This window comes from Acinonyx jubatus, chromosome X (genome assembly GCF_027475565.1).
Source record: "Acinonyx jubatus isolate Ajub_Pintada_27869175 chromosome X, VMU_Ajub_asm_v1.0, whole genome shotgun sequence".
NCBI lineage: Eukaryota > Metazoa > Chordata > Mammalia > Carnivora > Felidae > Acinonyx > Acinonyx jubatus.
The window spans coordinates 71,096,182-71,114,008 of record NC_069389.1 but is presented as its reverse complement, the minus strand read 5'-3'; the positions used below and the strand labels follow the sequence as shown (position 1 = coordinate 71,114,008).

The following is a 17,827-nucleotide window of genomic DNA, read 5'->3' as shown; positions in this document are numbered from 1 at the left end:
ACCCCCAGCCCACCACTGGGGCCACAGTCAGACTGGTGTGTGCCTTCTCTTCTCCTCTCCTAGGGGCGGGATTCACTGTGGGGTGGTCTGGTCCGTCTGGGCTACTTGCACACTGCCAGGCTTGTGCTGCTGGGGATCTGGCGTATTAGCTGGGGTGGGTAGGCAAGGTGCACGGGGGCAGGAGGGGCAGGCTTAGCTTGCTTCTCCTTAGATGATCCACTTCAGGAGGGCCCTGTGGCAGCAGGAGGGAGTCAGATCCGCTGCAGGAGGTTTGGCTCTGCAGAAGCACAGAGTTCGGTGTTTTCGAGGAGCGAGCAAGTTCCCTGGCAGGAACTGGTACCCTTTGGGATTTTGGCTGGGGGATGGGCGAGGGAGATGGCGCTGGCAAGCGCCTTTATTACCCACCAAACTGAGGTCTATAGTCTGGGTGCTCAGCAGCTCTCCCTCCCTTTGTCCTCCAGCCTTCCCGCTTTCCGAGCAGAGCTGTTAACTTATGACCTCCCAGAGGCTAAGTCACGCTTGCTGTAGGAACACACTCTGTCCAGCCCCTCCGCTTTTGCAAGCCAGACTTGGGGGCTCTGTTTGGCCTGCAGGCTGCCCCTTCTCCCCTGCTCCCTCCTGCCAGTCCGTGGACCACGCACTGCCTCGCCGCCCTTCCTACCCTCTTCCGTGGGCCTCTCGTCTGCGCTTGGCTCCAGAGACTCCGTTCTGCTAATCCTCTGGCGGTTTTCTGGGTTATTTAGGCAGGTGTAGGTGGAATCTAAGTGATCAGCAGGACGCGTGGTGAGCCCAGCGTCCTCCTATGCCGCCATCTTCCAACCCTCCTCCAAAATGTCAGCTACTTCTGACATCAGGGGGATCATCTGCTCCCGGACCACCACTGACCACAGGTACCTGAAACTGTTGAGCTCCCCTGAGCTTGTCGCTTTCTCGCAGGCTCTGGAGGCGGTAAGTCCCTCCTGGAGCCTAGCTCTGCAGCTGCTCTGTGAGGCGCTTTCAGACAGCAGGCATTTCCTTTCCTGGGCTGGGTCTGGGGTCAGACTGGGGGCATCCGCGAAACCGAGGGAGTCCGAGGTCGAATGGCAGCTCCAAGAAGAATTCTTAAACAAAATGTTGAAATAATCTTTTCCTCATATACAAGTGTTAGAGGTTAAAATTAACACACTATTTTGATAAAATGAGAACAATTGGATGAAGTGAAAATAAATAATCTCATGTATGTATTGCAAAAAATAATTTTGAAATGGGACTAAAAGGAATATGAATTAATAGTGCTTTTTCATTTCACACAATATGATTGGAATCTTTATGATTATCTATTTTTTATCTAATGCTGCCATCTAGTGAACGTATGAAACTGAGATTAAAATTTCTTCTAGGCATTTCAGTGCTTATTAAAGATTTTACACACGAAAAAATATATATCTTTAAAAGATTCTCATATATTTTATCTTGAAGAATAAAGTTAAAGGAAGGATTGAGTCAAAAAGATAAATAAAGTAACTGGCTTTACTTTGGGAAAAATAACTTTTATAAGGTGATATTCTTTTAGTCTAGCTATTTTATTTTTTTTAATTTTTTAATGTTTATATTTTGAGAGAGAGAGAGTCAGAGCACGAGCAGGGGAGGGACATAGATAGAGGGAGACACAGAATCAGAAGCAGGCTTCAGGCCCTGAGCTGTCAGCACAGAGCCCAAAAAGGGGCTCAAACCCATGAACCATGAGCACATGACCTGCCTTCAGTAGGACACTTAACCAATGAGCTATCCAGGATCCCCAACTGTTTTATTTTTCTTGAATTTCATTTCAGTAATTAACTATTACTTTCTAAAAGTACAGCTATAACTTTTATTTCATAAAGTGAGGCTTATTTTTGTGCTGTAATAAATGTGAAATTACTTTTGTACTTTCCTGCATTAATAATAATTGTATGACTGAGGCTTAATGTACCATATGTAAAATTTAAGTATTATAAACATACACTTTGAAGCATATATTTTAATTTATTATAGAATTAGCTAACTCTTATTATAGGCTATAAAAAGCATACTGCCCTTTTTAATAGTTATATGTAACTGCTGTTCATATAATTATTACACTTTCTCAATTTTATACAGACGAATCTTGGTTATATTTGCTTTAGTTCATTGCATTTATAACACATCATATTAATGGCACCTGAAATTCATTGTAACACACAAACAACATAGTTGTTACTAGCATCAACTTATTTTTACTTTTTACTTAGTACTTTTCATTGGGTAATATAAATTTAATAAACTATAGCATTATATAGTGTAAAAATCACGGGCAAATTACAGACAGGAATTATGGATTTAAATCCTGGATCTCCTACTTGCAAAATTCTGAACTAACTGTACCTTAAACTCACTGTACCTGAAACTATAGGAATTCAAAAGACCCCCAAAGAATTGAACCAGAGTAACCTGACAGACATAATATTTCTCCTTGGTTTAATAATTTTATTAAAAATATAAGTTCAGTTCTCAGCCAAAGTTTGGTTATCTGCATTTACTAAATAGGTACCAGAGTCTATGAAACATCAGGTAGGTGCAAAAAACTGCTTTCTCAAAAGTTATATGAAAAGACATTTAACTATACAAAGCCTAAAACATTAGAATGGTTTTGAAAACACTATAACTGTTATAAAATTGCAAGCCATTGTAGCCAATGTACTGATATATTTGTAACAATTGATTTTGGGCGGGCAAATAGCCTTGATTTGTAGTATTTCAAGATTTTTGTGCTAAAATACTACCATGGTAATTTAAGTTAGCAACGTTATATCAGCTACCTTGCAAATTTCCAGAACATTAACAATTGGCCCCGTAAGTCATTACAAACAAGTTCCAGCATAACATTATTTCCACTTGGATATCTTTCTGTCATGTTATTCTTTCATTAGTATTGTATGTAGTTCTTTTTTTAAAGTTTATTTTGAAGGGGAGCAGCAGATGTGGTGGGAGAGAGAATCCCAAGCAGGCTCTGCGTTGTCAGTGCAAAGCCTGAAATGGAGTTTGATCTCACAAACCATGAGATAATGACCTGCGCCAAAATCAAGAGTTGGACACTTAACTATCCAAGCCACCCAGGCACCCCTTTCGTTAATATTGTATGTAGTTCTGAATCTCAGAATCAAGATGCTATAATTCTTGGGGTGACTAAGGTAAATTGGTATTCAACATTGATTCTTTCATCCTGTTATAATGAAAAAGCTTAGGAAACTGAAAAGTATATTTTTCAAACTACCTTGCTGCTAGAGTTTGGGATGTGATTATATTTGGCTCATCAAATATATTTGCATGATATTACAAAGCAAAAGAATTTTGTTCCTCTACATCCATGTTAACAGAGGTACCAGTATGAGGTTACCAGCTTCCTGGTTATCCATAGACAGATGGAGTTTGGGGATTTTATTATCTTTGTGTGTATTATAGTGAGCATGTAGTGGTTTCAGAACCCAGAGCAGTTGCAGTGTCTTCATGGCTATGCAGGATTCTCTCTTCTAATGGTTTCCTTATAATGGAAGCTTCTGGATTATGGCAGTGTCATTGTATAACTTAGCAGGAAGATTTTTGACTCTAGAGTTTCCCTATTGATCTGGGCAGTCTAATCATAAAAATCTCTTAGAAGTCCTTTAAAAATGCTATACTTATTCATATCTTTATAGTTTTGCTTAGCTGTCATAATTACACATGGCTTATTCAGTTACTGCCTTATTCGATTTGTCCCATTATTGCTAAGATTTAAAAACTATACACATTTGTTTTAGTTTTTATTTCCATTCTTTAATTCACTTTATTTTGCCTTCTACTCTGACTACTCCACCAAAATTTATTTTTCTAAAGTCATCAAGGATATTTGTGTTACCAAATCTAAAATTTTTTTAATGTTTATTTATTTTTGAAACAGACACAGAGTGCAAGCAGGGGAGGGGCAGAGAGGGAGGGAGACACAAAATCTGAAACTGGCTCCAGGCTCTGAGCTGTCAGCACAGAGCCCGATGTAGGACTCTAACCCACAAACTGTGAGATCGTGACTTGAGCCGAAGTCGGAGGCACAACTGAGCCATCCAGGAGCCCCTGTGTTACCAAATATAAAGGATACATTCTAGATCTCATACAAGGAAAATATGGTCTAAACATAAAGCCAAGGGTATGACTAAAATCATTTGTTAAGACTTCGAAAAGTTCTAAGGTTGGGTTTCAGTATATAGTGCAGTCTGATAAAAAGCCTTCTAAAGAGTTTAAGGGTGTGCCTCTTAGATTTTATCAAACAGTAGTGTTTTCAGGAAGTTTCAGGGTGTGACTCTCAGCCATTTCAATAGAAATCCAAAGTACAGAGTGCATATTTTAAGGAAATTTGTGGGCATGGCATTAGTGTAATGAAGTGAACCCCAATGGGACTTGAGGGACACTCACAAAGTGTTAAAGATAAGTACATTCACAGAAACACTGCCAGTTTGAACTGACATGGCCAGAGACAAGTAGGAAATATATATATATATATATATATATATATATATATATATATATATATATATATATAAAGCCTTTTGACCACTAGATACTACTGATGAAAAGCAAACTGAAAAAAAAAAAAACAAGAAAACAAAAAACTCAACTGCAAACATGTACTACCTTTCATGAAGATGGAAGGGTGATTCTGAGAGCAGAACGAGGAGACCAGGGAGACAGTAAATTATTGCTAGGCAGGCATAGGATGGTGTGGAACCTCAAGTATCTGACTGGCTGGATTTTAGAATTGTTATGGCTATTGTGCCTCTAATTTCCCCTTTTGTGAAGAGGACCATCTATATAGCACTTATGCTATTACTGTCCCACTATTGTATGGTGGTGATGTGAGAGACAGATTAACTTGTTCCTTTCATTCCCAAGTCTTCAGATGGAAAAGAAATGTACTTGAGGTTCTCTGCTTATTAAAATATATGAGGAGCTTCATCCACAACATAACCTAATTTGGATGATGACATCGTGAACTTTGAACTGATTCTGTAATAGCATGATGCTTTTGGGTACCTTTCTATCATAAGCTAAACTCCAAGACCTGACTTTTACTTCCCACCTGCTTGTACTCACTGACCTTTGTCCCACATTTTCCCTTAAGCTCTTCTTTCCAGCTAATATCTTAGCTCAGGCAAATGGAAAGTGAAACTGCCCATAAATTGATAGCAATTGCCCTGACAACGCCTCCATCCAGCCCAGATCACCCAGACCAGTTTGCACTTATCACCTGTGTATGCATGTACAAATAGACCATTAAGTGACCTCTAGAATGACTGAAAACTACCTTTACCTCATGATAATACTAAAATATCTGCCCAAGGAGGAGAATAAGCCTCATTTACATAGCATACAATGTGTGTATAGGCATGTATCATTAAGACACATGCTTGACCTTATGCCCGCCTCTATGTACCATGACGAGGCTTCCCTATCTAATTTTTTATCCTAACCCTAAATTTAAAAAAAAAGCCACTCATCCTTGTTTGGGGAGTCACAGCTTTGGAAGTCATTCTCTGTGATCTCCGTATTTGCTGCAAATGAAGTTTTCTTTGTGAGACAGCTCAACCTGGTGAGGTTTCTGATTTGCCAAGGAACAAACTCACATTGGTTTAGTTACATTAATAAAGGATGAATATATTTTACCAACAAGAAGGACAAATATTTTTTCCAGAAGAATTTGACATTGATACTTTTAAAATATATCAACAAGTTCTTTGATACTCCTTTCTTCAAGATGTACAAACTAATTCCCCTCCACTGAATGTGTTCTGGATTTAGTAAATCACTTCTAATGAATGGAATAAATAAAAGTGATGGTAGATGGCTTCAGAAACTAAGTGATGAAAGGCATTATAATTGCATTTCTGCTCTTTTTCTTAGATTATTATCTCTGGGGGAAGTTTCCTACTGTTTCCAGAAGATGCTGACATGGAAAGTGACTAGGTTCATGATGCCATAAAAAAAAAATGTTATAGACCAGGAAGCTTAAACAATACACATTTATTTCTCACGATTTTGGAGGCTTGGAAGTCCAAGATAAAGGTGTTGGATAATTTGCTTTCTAGGGAGATCTGTTTTCCTTATTATGTCCTCACATGGCAGAGAAATAGGGATTGAGGGTGAGTGCTCACAATATTTTCTGGCTCTTACTATAAGAGGACTAATGAATCCCATCATAAGAGCTTGCACCCTTATGACCTAATTATCACCTACAGTTCTCATCTCCAAATACCATTATATTGGGGATTAGGACTTCAACATATGAATTTGGGGATACACAAATATGCAGTCCATACCATAGAGGAAATGAGGCCTCCGGCTAACAATCCCAAAGGAATTTAAGCATCCTGACAAGAGCCCTGTGAGTGAGCCAACTTAGAAGTGGATCCTCCACTTCCAGTCAAATTTTCAGAAGACTGCAGCCCAGACTGAGAGCTTAATTGAAGCCTCATGAGAGTCTATGAACCTGAAAGATCCAGCTAAACTGCTCTCAGATTTTCAACCATTAGCAAATGTGCGAGATAGTAAATGTTTGTTGTTTTGAGCTGATAAATTTTGGGTAAATTTTGACATGAGTAAATTACTATGATAGAAATTTTGCTTTAAGCATAATTAGTTAATTTCATTTTCTTGAAACATTCAATTGGTTTCTAGATATCACACTCATGGTTTTCTCTTCCCTCTCTGGGTACTTATTTTCAGATGAATTTACCATTCCATTATCAATTTATAAATATTTAAACTTGAGTTCATCTTAACTCCACTAGTCCTTTTTAAAATGTTTCTGTATACATCCAAACCCTAAGTGGTCTCCTGTAGACTTATGGCTTTAAATATAACCTTTATGAAGATTACTTTGTAATTTATAAATCAGCCCACATCTCTCCCCTGATCTCCAGACCCATATGTCTCTTTGATATTTTTACTTCTGAAAACCAAAAGTTAGTTTGAAGTATTTTATATATATATATATATATACATACATATATATATATAGTTATATATATATAGTTATATAGTTATATATAGTTATATATAGTTATATATAGTTATATATATAGTTATATATATCTACATATAATTATATATATATATAATTATATATCTAGAGTTAAACTATATATATATACATTTTTTCCAATATATGAAGTTTATTGTCAAATTGGTTTCCATACAACACCCAGTGCTCATCCCAAATGGTGCCCTCCTCAATACCCATCTCCCACCCTCCATAAACCCTCAGTATGTTCTCAGTTTTTAAATTTTTCTTTTTAACGTTTTATTTATTTTTGAGACAGAGAGAGACAGAGCATGAATGGGGGAGGGTCAGAGAGAGAGGGAGACACAGAATCCGAAACAGGCTCCAGGCTCTGAGCTGTCAGCACAGAGACCGACGCGGGGCTCGAACACAAAGACCGTGAGATCATGACCTGAGCGGAAGTCGGACTCTTGACCAACTGAGCCACCCAGGCGCTCCTGTTCTCAGTTTTTAAGAGTCTCTTATGCTTTGGCTCTCTTCCACTTTAACCTCTTTTTTTTTTCCTTCCCCTCCCCCATGGGTTTCTATTAAGTTTCTCAGGATCCACATAAGAGTGAAACCATATAGTATCTGTCTTTCTCTGTATGGCTTATTTCACTTAGCATCACACTCTCCATTTCCATCCATGTTGCCACAAAGGGCCATATTTCATTCTTTCTCATTGCCGTGTAGTACTCCATTGTGTATATAAACCACAATTTCTTTATCCATTCATCAGTTGATGGACATTTAGGCTCTTTCCACAATTTGGCGACTGTTGAGAGTGCTGCTATAAACTTTGGGGTACAAATGCCCGTATGCATCAGTACTCCTGTATCCCTTGGGTAAATTCCTAGCAGTGCTATTGCTGGGTCATAGGGTAGGTCTCTTTTTAATTTTCTGAGGAACCTCCACACTGTTTTCCAGAGTGCCTGCACCAATTTGCATTCCCACCAACAGTGCAAGAGGGTTCCCATTTCTCCACATCCTCGCCAGCATCTATAGTCTCCTGATTTGTTCATTTTGGCCACTCTGGCGTGAGGTGATATCTGAATGTGGTTTTGATTTGTATTTCCCTGATAAGGAGCGATGTTGAGCATCTTTTTATATGCTTGTTGCCTATCCGGATGGCTTCTTTAGAGAAGTGTCTATTCATGTTTTCTGCCCATTTCTTCACTGGGTTATTTGTTTTTCGGGTGTGGAGTTTGATGAGCTCTTTATAGATTTTGGATACTAGCCCTTTGTCCGATATGTCATTTGCAAATATCTTTTCCCATTAAGTTGGTTACCTTTTAGTTTTGTTGGTTGTTTCCTTTGCTGTGCAGAAGCTTTTTATCTTCATAAGGTCCCAGTAGTTCATTTTTAGTTTTAATTCCCTTGCCTTTGGGGATGTGCCAAGTAAGAAACTGCTACGGCTGAGGTCAGAAAGGTCTTTTCCTGCTTTCTTCTCTAGGGTTTTGATGGTTTCCTGTTTCACATGCAGGTCCTTTATCCATTTTGAGTTTATTTTTGTGAATGGTGTGAGAAAGTGGTCTAGTTTCAATTTTCTCCATGTTGCTGTCCAGTTCTCCCAGAACCATTTGTTAAAGAGACTGTCTTTGTTCCATTGGATATTCATTCCTGCTTTGTCAAACATGAGTTGGCCATACGTTTGTGGGTCTAGTTCTGGGGTTTCTATTCCATTCCATTGGTCTACGTGTCTGTTTTTGTGCCAATACCATGCTGTCTTGATGATGACAGCTTTGTAGTAGAGGCTAAAGTCTGGGATTGTGATGCCTCCTGCTTTGGTCTTCTTCAAAATTACTTTGGCTATTCGGGGCCTTTTGTGGTTCCATATGAATTTTAGGATTGCTTGTTCTAGTTTCAAGAAGAATGCTGGTGCAATTTTGATTGGGATTGCATTGAATGTATAGATAGCTTTTGGTAGTATTGACATTTTGACAATATTTATTCTTCCAATCCATGAGCACGGAATGTTTTTCCATTTCTTTATATCCTCTTTAGTTTCCTTCATAAGCTTTCTATAGTTTTCAGCATACAGATCTTGTACATCTTTGGTTAGATTTATTCCTAGGTATTTTATGGTTCTTGGTGCAATTGTGAATGGGATCACTTTCTTTATTTGTCTTTCTGTTGCTTCGTTGTTAGTGTATAAGAATGCAACTGATTCTTGTACATACATTTTGTATCCTGCAACTGTGCTGAATTCATGTATCAGTTCTAGCAGACTTCTGGTGGAGTCTATCGGATTTTCCATGTATAATATCATGTCATCTACAAAAAGTGAAGCTTGACTTCATCTTTGCCAATTTGGATGCCTTTGATTTCATTTTGTTGTCTGATTGCTGATGCTAGCACTTCCAACACTATGTTAAACAACAGCCGTGAGAGTGGACATCCCTGGTGTGTTCCTGACCTCAGGGGAAAAGCTCTCAATTTTTCCCCATTGAGGATGATGTTAGCTGTGGGCTTTTCATAAATGGCTTTGATGATGTGTAAGTATGTTCCTTCTATCCCAACTTTCTCATGGTTTTTTATTAAGAAAGGGTGCTGAATTTTGTCAAAGGCCTTTTCTGCATCGATTCACAAGATCATATGGTTCTTATCTTTCCTTTGATTAATGTGATGTATCAAATTGATTGATTTGCGAATGTTGAACCAGCCCTGCATCCCAGGAATGAATCTCAGTTGATCATGGTAAATAATTCTTTTTATATGCTGTTGAAATTGATTTGCTAGTATCTTATTGAGAATATTTGTATCCATATTCATCAGGGATATTGGCCTGTAGTTCTCTTTCTTACTGGGTCTCTGTCTGGTTCAGGAATCAAAGTAATACTGGCTTCATAGAATGAGTCTGGAAGTTTTCCTTCCCTTTCTATTTCTTGGAATAGCTTGAGAAGGATAGGTATTACCTCTGCTTTAAACGTCTGGTAGAACTGCCCTGTGAAGCCATCTGGTCCTGGACTCTTATTTGTTGGGAGATTTTTGATAACCGATTCAATTTCTTTGCTGGTTATGGGTATGTTCAAGCTTTCTCTTTCCTCCTGACTGAGTTATGGAAGAGTTTGGGTGTTTAGGAATTTGTCCATTTCTTCCAGGTTGTCCAGTTTGTTGGCATGTAATTTTCATAGTATTCCCTGATAATTGTTTGTATCTCTGAGGGATTGGTTGTAATAATTCCATTTTCATTCATGATTTTATCTGTTTGGGTCATCTCCCTTTTCTTTTTGAGAAGCCTGGCTAGAGGTTTGTCAATTTTGTTTATTTTTTTCAAATAACCATCTCTTGGTTTCGTTGATCTGCTCTACAGTTTTTTTAGATTCTATATTGCTTATTTCTGCTCTGGTCTTTATTATTTCTCTTCTTCTGCTGGGTTTAGGCTGCCTTTGCTGTTCTGCTTCTATTTCCTTTAGGTGTGCTGTTAGATTTTGTATTTGGGATTTTTCTTGTTTCTTGAGATAGGCCTGGATTGCGATGTATTTTCCTCTCAGGACTGCCTTTGCTGCATCCCAAAGCATTTGGATTGTTGTATTTTCATTTTCATTTGTTTCCATATATCTTTTAATTTCTTCTCTAATGGGCTGGTTGACCCATTCATTCTTTAGTAGGGTGTTTTTTAACCTCCATGCTTTTGGAGGTTTTCCAGACTTTTCCTGTGGTTGATTTCAAGCTTCATCACATTGTGGTCTGAGAGTATGCATGGTATGTTTTCAATTCTTGTATACTTATGAAGAGCTGTTTTGTGACCCATTATGTGATCTATGTTGGAGAAGGTTCCATGTGCACTCGAGAAGAAAGTATATTCTGTTGCTTTGGGATGCAGGGTTCTAAATATATCTGTCAAGTCCATCTGATCCAATGTATCATTCAGGGCCCTTGTTTCTTTATTGACGGTGTGTCTAGATGATCTATCCATTTCTGTAAGTGGAGTGTTACAGTCCCCTGCAATTACCACATTCTTATCAATAAGTTTGCTTATGTTTGTGAGTGATTGTTTTATATATCCAGGGGCTCTGGTATTCGGCGCATAGACATTTATATTTGTTAGCTTTTCCTGATGTATAGACCCTGTGATTAGTATATAATGCCCTTCTATATCTCTTGTTACAGCCTTTAATTTAAAGTCTAGTTTGTCTGATATAAGTATGGCTACTCCAGCTTTCTTTTGACTTCCAGTGGTATGATAAATAGTTCTGCATCCCCTCACTCTCAATCTGAAGGTGTTCTCAGGTCAAAAATGAGTCTCTTGTGGATAGCAAATAGATGGGTCTTGTTTTTTTTATCCCTTCTGAAACCCTATGTCTTTTGGTTGGCGCATTTAATCCATTTACATTCAGTTTATTCTAGAAAAATATGGGTTTAGAGTCATTGTGATGTCCGTAGGTTTCATGCTTGTAGCGATGTCTCTGGTACTTTGTCTCACAGGATCCCCCTTAGGATCTCTTGTAGGGCTGGTTTAGTGGTGATGAATTCCTTCAGTTTTTGTTTGTTTGGGAAGACCTTTATCTCTCCTTCTATTCTAAATGACGGACTTGCCGGATAAAGGATTCTTGGCTGCATATTTTTTCTGTTCATCACATTGAAGATCTCCTGCCATTCCTTTCTGGCCTGCCAAGTTTCAATAGAGAGACAAGTCACTAGTCTTATCAGTCTCTCTTTATATGTTAGAGCACGTTTATCTCTAGCTGCTTTTAGAGTTTTCTGTTTATCCTTGTATTTTGCCAGTTTCACTATGATATGTCGTGCAGAAGATCGATTCAAGTTATGTCTGAAGGGAGTTCTCTGTGCCTCTTGGATTTTAATGCCTTTTTCCTTCCCCAGATCAGGGAAGTTCTCAGCTATGATTTCTTCAGGTACACCTTCAGCACCTTTCCCTCTCTCTTCCTCCTCTGGAATCCCAATTATGCATATATTATTTCTCTTTAATGCATCACTTAATTCTCTAATTTTCCCCTCATGCTCCTGGATTTTTTTATCTCTCTTTTTCTCAGCTTCTTCTTTTTCCATAATTTTATCTTCTAGTTCACCTATTCTCTCCTCTGCCTCTTCAATCCGAGCCATAGTTGTCTCCATTTTATTTTGCAGCTCGTTAATAGCATTTTTTGCTCCTCTTGGCTCTTCCTTCGTCCCTTGATCTCTGTAGCAAGAGATTCTCTGCTGTCTTTTATACTGTTTTCAAGCCCAGTGATAATTTTATGACTATTATTCTAAATTCACTTTCTGTTATATTGTTTAATTCATTTTTGATCTGTTCGTTAGTTGTTGTTATTTTCTGGACGTTTTTCTGAGGGGAATTCTTCTGTTTCGTCATTTTGGATAGTCACTGGAGTGGTTTGGGACTTCGGGGCACTTCCATTGTGCTATCTTGAATAACTAGAGTTGGTGGGCGAGGCCTTAGTCAGACCTGATGTCTGCCCCCAACCCACCGCTGGGGCCACAGTCAGACTGGTGTGTGCCTTCTCTTCCCCTCTCCTAGGGGTGGGTTCACTGTGGGGTGATATGTCCCGGCTGGGCTACTTGCACACTGCCAGGCTCGTGGTGCTGGGGATCTGGCTTATTAGCTGGGGTGGATCGGCAAGGTGCACGGGAGCTGGAGGGGCAGGCTCAGCTTGCTTTTCCTTTGGAGATCTGCTTCAGGAGGGGCCCCGCAGCACCAGGAGGGAGTCACACCTGCCTGAGGGATGGATAGGCAGAAGCACAGTGGTGGGTGTTTGCGCGGTGCAAGCAAGTTCCCTGGAAAGTAACTGGTTCCCTTTGGGATTTTGGCTGGGGGATGGGCGAGGGAGATGGCTCTGGTGAGCGTCTTTGTTCCCTGCCAAGCTGAGCTCTGTCATCTGGGCTCAACAACTCTCCCTTCCATTGTCCTCCAGCACTCCCATTCTCCGAGCAGAGCTGTTAGCTTATAACCTTCCAGATGTCAAGTCCCTCTTGCTGTCGGAACACACTCCCTCCAGCCCCTCTGCTTTTGCAAGCCAAACTCTGGGGCTCTGCCTGGCCGGTGGGCTGCAACTCCACCCTGCCTCCCTCCTGCCAGTCCGTGGAGCGCGCACCACCTCTCCGCCCTTCCTACCCTCTTCTGTGGGCCTCTCATCTGCGCTTGGCTCCAGAGACTCCGTTCTGCTAGTCTTCTGGCAGTTTTCTGGGTTATTTAGGCAGGTGTACGTGGAATCTAAGTGATCAGCAGGATGAGCCATGAGCCCAGTGTCCTCCTACGCCACCATCTTCCCAGGATCCCTATATATATATATAGTTAAATATATTGATTGATTGATTGATTGATTGATTTAGAGTGTGGGAGGGCAGAGAGATAGGGGAGAAAGAATCCCAAGCAGGCTTTGCACTGTCAGCACAGAGCCCAATGCAGGGATCAATCACATGAACCCTGAGACCATTACCTGAGCGAAAACTGAGAGTCAGATGCCCAAATTACTGAGGCACCTAGGCACCCCTGATGTATTTTAAGTTGATGTTTTGCGGTATAAACGTGAGTCAAGTGTAGACTCACCTTTTAATGACATTTTTAGACCATATAATTGTGTACAGTTGAAGTTCATGTTGATCAAATTCAAGAATATGAAATTCAGTAACTTTGTTCACAAAGCATGTTATTTGTTAGGACAACAAGTTAGTCCTCTGGGTTTACTGGCCACGTGCATGCGTGAGCCTGTGTCTTGCTCATAATTATTTAATTAAACTTTGGTATAATTAATTTTTTATAATAAATTCTTAACATTGAGGGCTTAAGGCTAGTGAGTAATATTAACTGAAATTGAAATTAATGTATTATTTCCCTTTTTCAATTTTTATTCACAATCTGTGTACTAGTGATGTTGATTGGATTAAATTTGTGATAACCATTAAAATAATTCAGCTTGTAGTATTGCATTTGGTGATTAATATCAATAAAATTCCCAGAAGACTGTATTACCACTTTACAGATGAAAATATCACTATGATATGAGATATCAGTGTGGAACTCCCCCCAGTGCCTTGTGTTTAGTCGTGAATAAAATATTTGAAACATTGAGATACACATTGGCAAGTCAAGATCAAAGTAGAACATTATTCAAATGTTACAAAATGAGATGAGCAGTTAAATAATGAGATATTTTAATTTGCCTTTTGCTTTTATTTCTCTCTCAGCAGGCTGACTGAAATTTATCTGGATTCTGACTCTTATTAAATTAGTCTTAGAACATTCTTATGGGTGCTGATATTTTCCTTTTAGTCACAGTCTCTGAGCTCTGTTGATACATGAAAAGTAAAAATGGAAATAAAATCTTAAAATTTAAATTGAACCAAATTAGGACATTAATATATGAGTTAATATCATTCTAACATGGGAAATTTTATATTCTCAACTTTTGAAAACTACTTAGAAATAACTAGTTTTGTTTTCTAATTTTCTGCAACTACCTCTATTTAAAATACCTGAACATTTTAAAATTAATTTTCATTTTTACTGAAGTGTAGTTGACACACAATATTACATTAGTTTCAGGTATACAACATGTTGATTAGACAACTATATACATAATGCTATACTCACTATAATTGTAGCTAACATCTGTTACCAAAAATCATTATTACAACGCCATTGTCTATATTCCCTGTGTTGTAACTTCCATTCCCCTGACATATTCATTCCATATTTTAAGCTCATACATCCCACTCTTCTTTACCCATTTTGCCCATTCCTTCCCCCCCACCCTACAACCACCAATTTGTATGGGTCTATTTCTGCTTTTTTTTGTTTTGTTTTTTTTTATTAACTTTGTTTTTTAGATTCCAAATATAAATGAAATCATTCAGTATTTGTCTTTCTCTGATTTATTTGATTTAGCATACTATCCTCTAGGTCCATCCATATTGTCACAAATGACAAGATCTAATTTTTTTTATGTCTGAGTAAAATTCCTGTTTTGTGTGTGTGTGTGTGTGTGTGTGTGTCCACATATTTTTCAATATATATCTTCTCAGGCAAGGAAAACAAACCAGAACATTTACAGCACTGAACATAAAGGACATACATGTATATAAATGGCTTGGCCAATGTGGGGGATAAGCTTAGGAATCCCCAGGCTTACACCAATGGGTTAACAAGGCATAAAGAAATCAATTGCTCACACCTGAGTTTGGGTAAACCAGATTGGCACCCCAAAATAGAGAGGGGGTGCAGAGTCCCCAGAATAGAGACAGAGAGGCAAAGGCCTAAAATGGGAACAGCACAAAGGTGCCCAATACATAGGTATATGAAATAAACAAGATTAGATATTCAGAGTGGAAGCACCCCCAATTTAGTACTATTGCAGAAAAGCTGCTTTCACAGGAGGATAGGGCCAAGTTAGTGAATTAGACTATTGGTGAATTGGACTATGGACTGCTTCACTGCAGGCAAAGCAGCCCAGAGTGGAAATGGTTAACAAAAGAAAAGATGCCTTATTGACCCTGAGGTTATTTCCCCTATCTGTCTCATCCCCTAGGCTAGCTAAGATAAAACAGGCTTGGAACCTCCTGTCTGCCATTAACAACCATCTACCCATTTGCCCAGTGCCAGGATTTTGTTTTATATTGACCCAAACCCCAAACACTGTATATCTTCAAAACCCCCCTCTTCCCTCATGCCCCCAAGTTAATGTCCACAGTTTATTTGTCTCTTTGTACACTCCCAACACGTTTGTAAGCCTTCTGATCTGAATAAATATGAGGCAAGGACCTTATTTGGGGCTCTTGTCTTTTCCTGGACATTAGCCATCTCTTGCTTCAATCCTGCATCCTCTCTTTTGCTGGCCAAAGAAGAACTTTAGACTTAGAGTCTAGGACAGGCCAAGCCTAGTGACCAATGATGGTGGTTAATGTGCATACTAAATAAGAGACCCAAATGTTGAAAGATGAATTCACCAAAAAAAGAGAGTTATACTATACATAAAATCAAGTAATATTTAAACCATGAAGAAAGTGGAATTTACAGAGAAACCCTGGGCTAATGTCTGTATAACTATTTCCTGACAAAAGGAAACTGCAGGTCCAAGTCCTTTAGACCTCACTGAAAGGAAAATCTCTGAGAACAATTGTTGGTTTGAGAATAGGGGTATAATTGAGTTTCTCAAGAGGATGACTACTCTTTTAAAGAAAATATTTCTATCTGATGGGGTCGAAGCTACAAGTTGATAAGAAACATATTGGTTAGATTTTGTCATTTTTACTTATTGTAAATATATACAGCCATTCTAAAATGCTCATAAAATTATACATAGTTTGTAAAAATGCAGTGAATAAGTGTAAGTAGCTGTGATATTATGATGAGTTAATAATAGTTAATAATGGTTTCCTGGGTAAAATAGGAACTAAATGAATTGGTAGAATGGAGTGACTTTCAATAAATGAAGAATGGCATCTTATGAATTGGTACAAAAGAGCATAATTGGAAATTGGAATGAAATATAATTATATTAGTCCATGTTGTATTGAAGAATGGTATTAAATACAATTAAAATTCAATAACCATAACATTTACTAAGTAGTGCCAAGGACAAGGAGTGGATCCTGTCACCAAGCTGTGCCACCTGATCAAGGACATGAAGATCAAGTCCCTGGAGGAGAGCTATCTCTTCTCCCTGCCTTTCAAGGAGTCTAAGAGCATTGACTTTTTCCTGATGCATCCCTCAAGGATGAAGTTTTAAAGATTAGGCTTGTGCAAAAGCAGATCCATCATGGCCAGTGGACCAGGTTCAAGGCACTTGTTGCCATTGGAGATTACAATAGGCATGTCGTTCTGAGTGTTAAGTGTTCCAAGCAGGTAGCCACTGCCATCCACGGGGCCATAAACCTGGCAAAGCTTTCCATTTATTGCATGTGTCAAGGCTACTGGGAGAACAACATAAGCAAACCCCACACTGTCCCATGCAAGATGGACCAGCCACTGTGGTTCTGTGCTTGTGTGCTTTATCCCTGCCCCAGAGGTATTGGCATTGTGCCCAAGAAGCTACTGATGATGTCTGGTATTGACAATGGCTACACCTCGACCAGGGGCTGCACTGCCACCCTGGACAACTTCACCAAAGCCATTTGTGATGCCATGTCCAAAACCTACAGCAATCTCACACCTCACCTCTGGTAAAAGACTGTGTTCAACAAGTCTCCCTATCAGGAACTCAGTGACCATCTTGTAAAGACTCACACCAGAATCTCCGTGCAGAGGTCCCATGCTCCAGGTGTGTCCAACACAGATTTATACAAGAAAATTAAAGCAAAATAAAGCATCTTAAAAAAAGAAAAAAACAAACACAGCAAAACAAAACCATTTATTAAGTAGAATAATGCATTAATGCAACCATTGCATTAAGAGGCTTAATCATTATTCTCAATATTGAAGTTATTGATGAGTACAGTAGGAAAAATCACTTATAATAATATAGCTGAATTTATTGTAGATAAAATATGATCATAAATATATTGCAAGTGCGTGTACAAAGGGTGTGAAATCCAGAGAATAACTTAGATTGTTATTCATGTGTTGGATAACAATCTAAAATAAATTGAGTTTTGTATATTAATTGCGTTGCTAAGCTATAAATATAATTAGTAATGTAGCATAATGAATGCTATGATGTATAAAAATGTGTATTCTTTTCAAATGATTTTAAATCTTGAATACCAATATACATAACATTCAGTGTTATATTAGTTCAAAACATACAATATCGTGATTCAACAATTCTATATATTGCCCAGTGTTTGTTAAGATAAATATACTCT

The 17,827-nt window shown here is 38.6% G+C and overlaps 1 pseudogene; it reads left to right on the top strand.

Moving 5' to 3' along the window:
* Positions 1–831: 831 nt before the first annotated feature.
* On the top strand, positions 832–17,327 carry LOC106968290 (40S ribosomal protein S2-like; annotated as a pseudogene).
* The last annotated feature ends 500 nt before the right edge of the window (positions 17,328–17,827 follow it).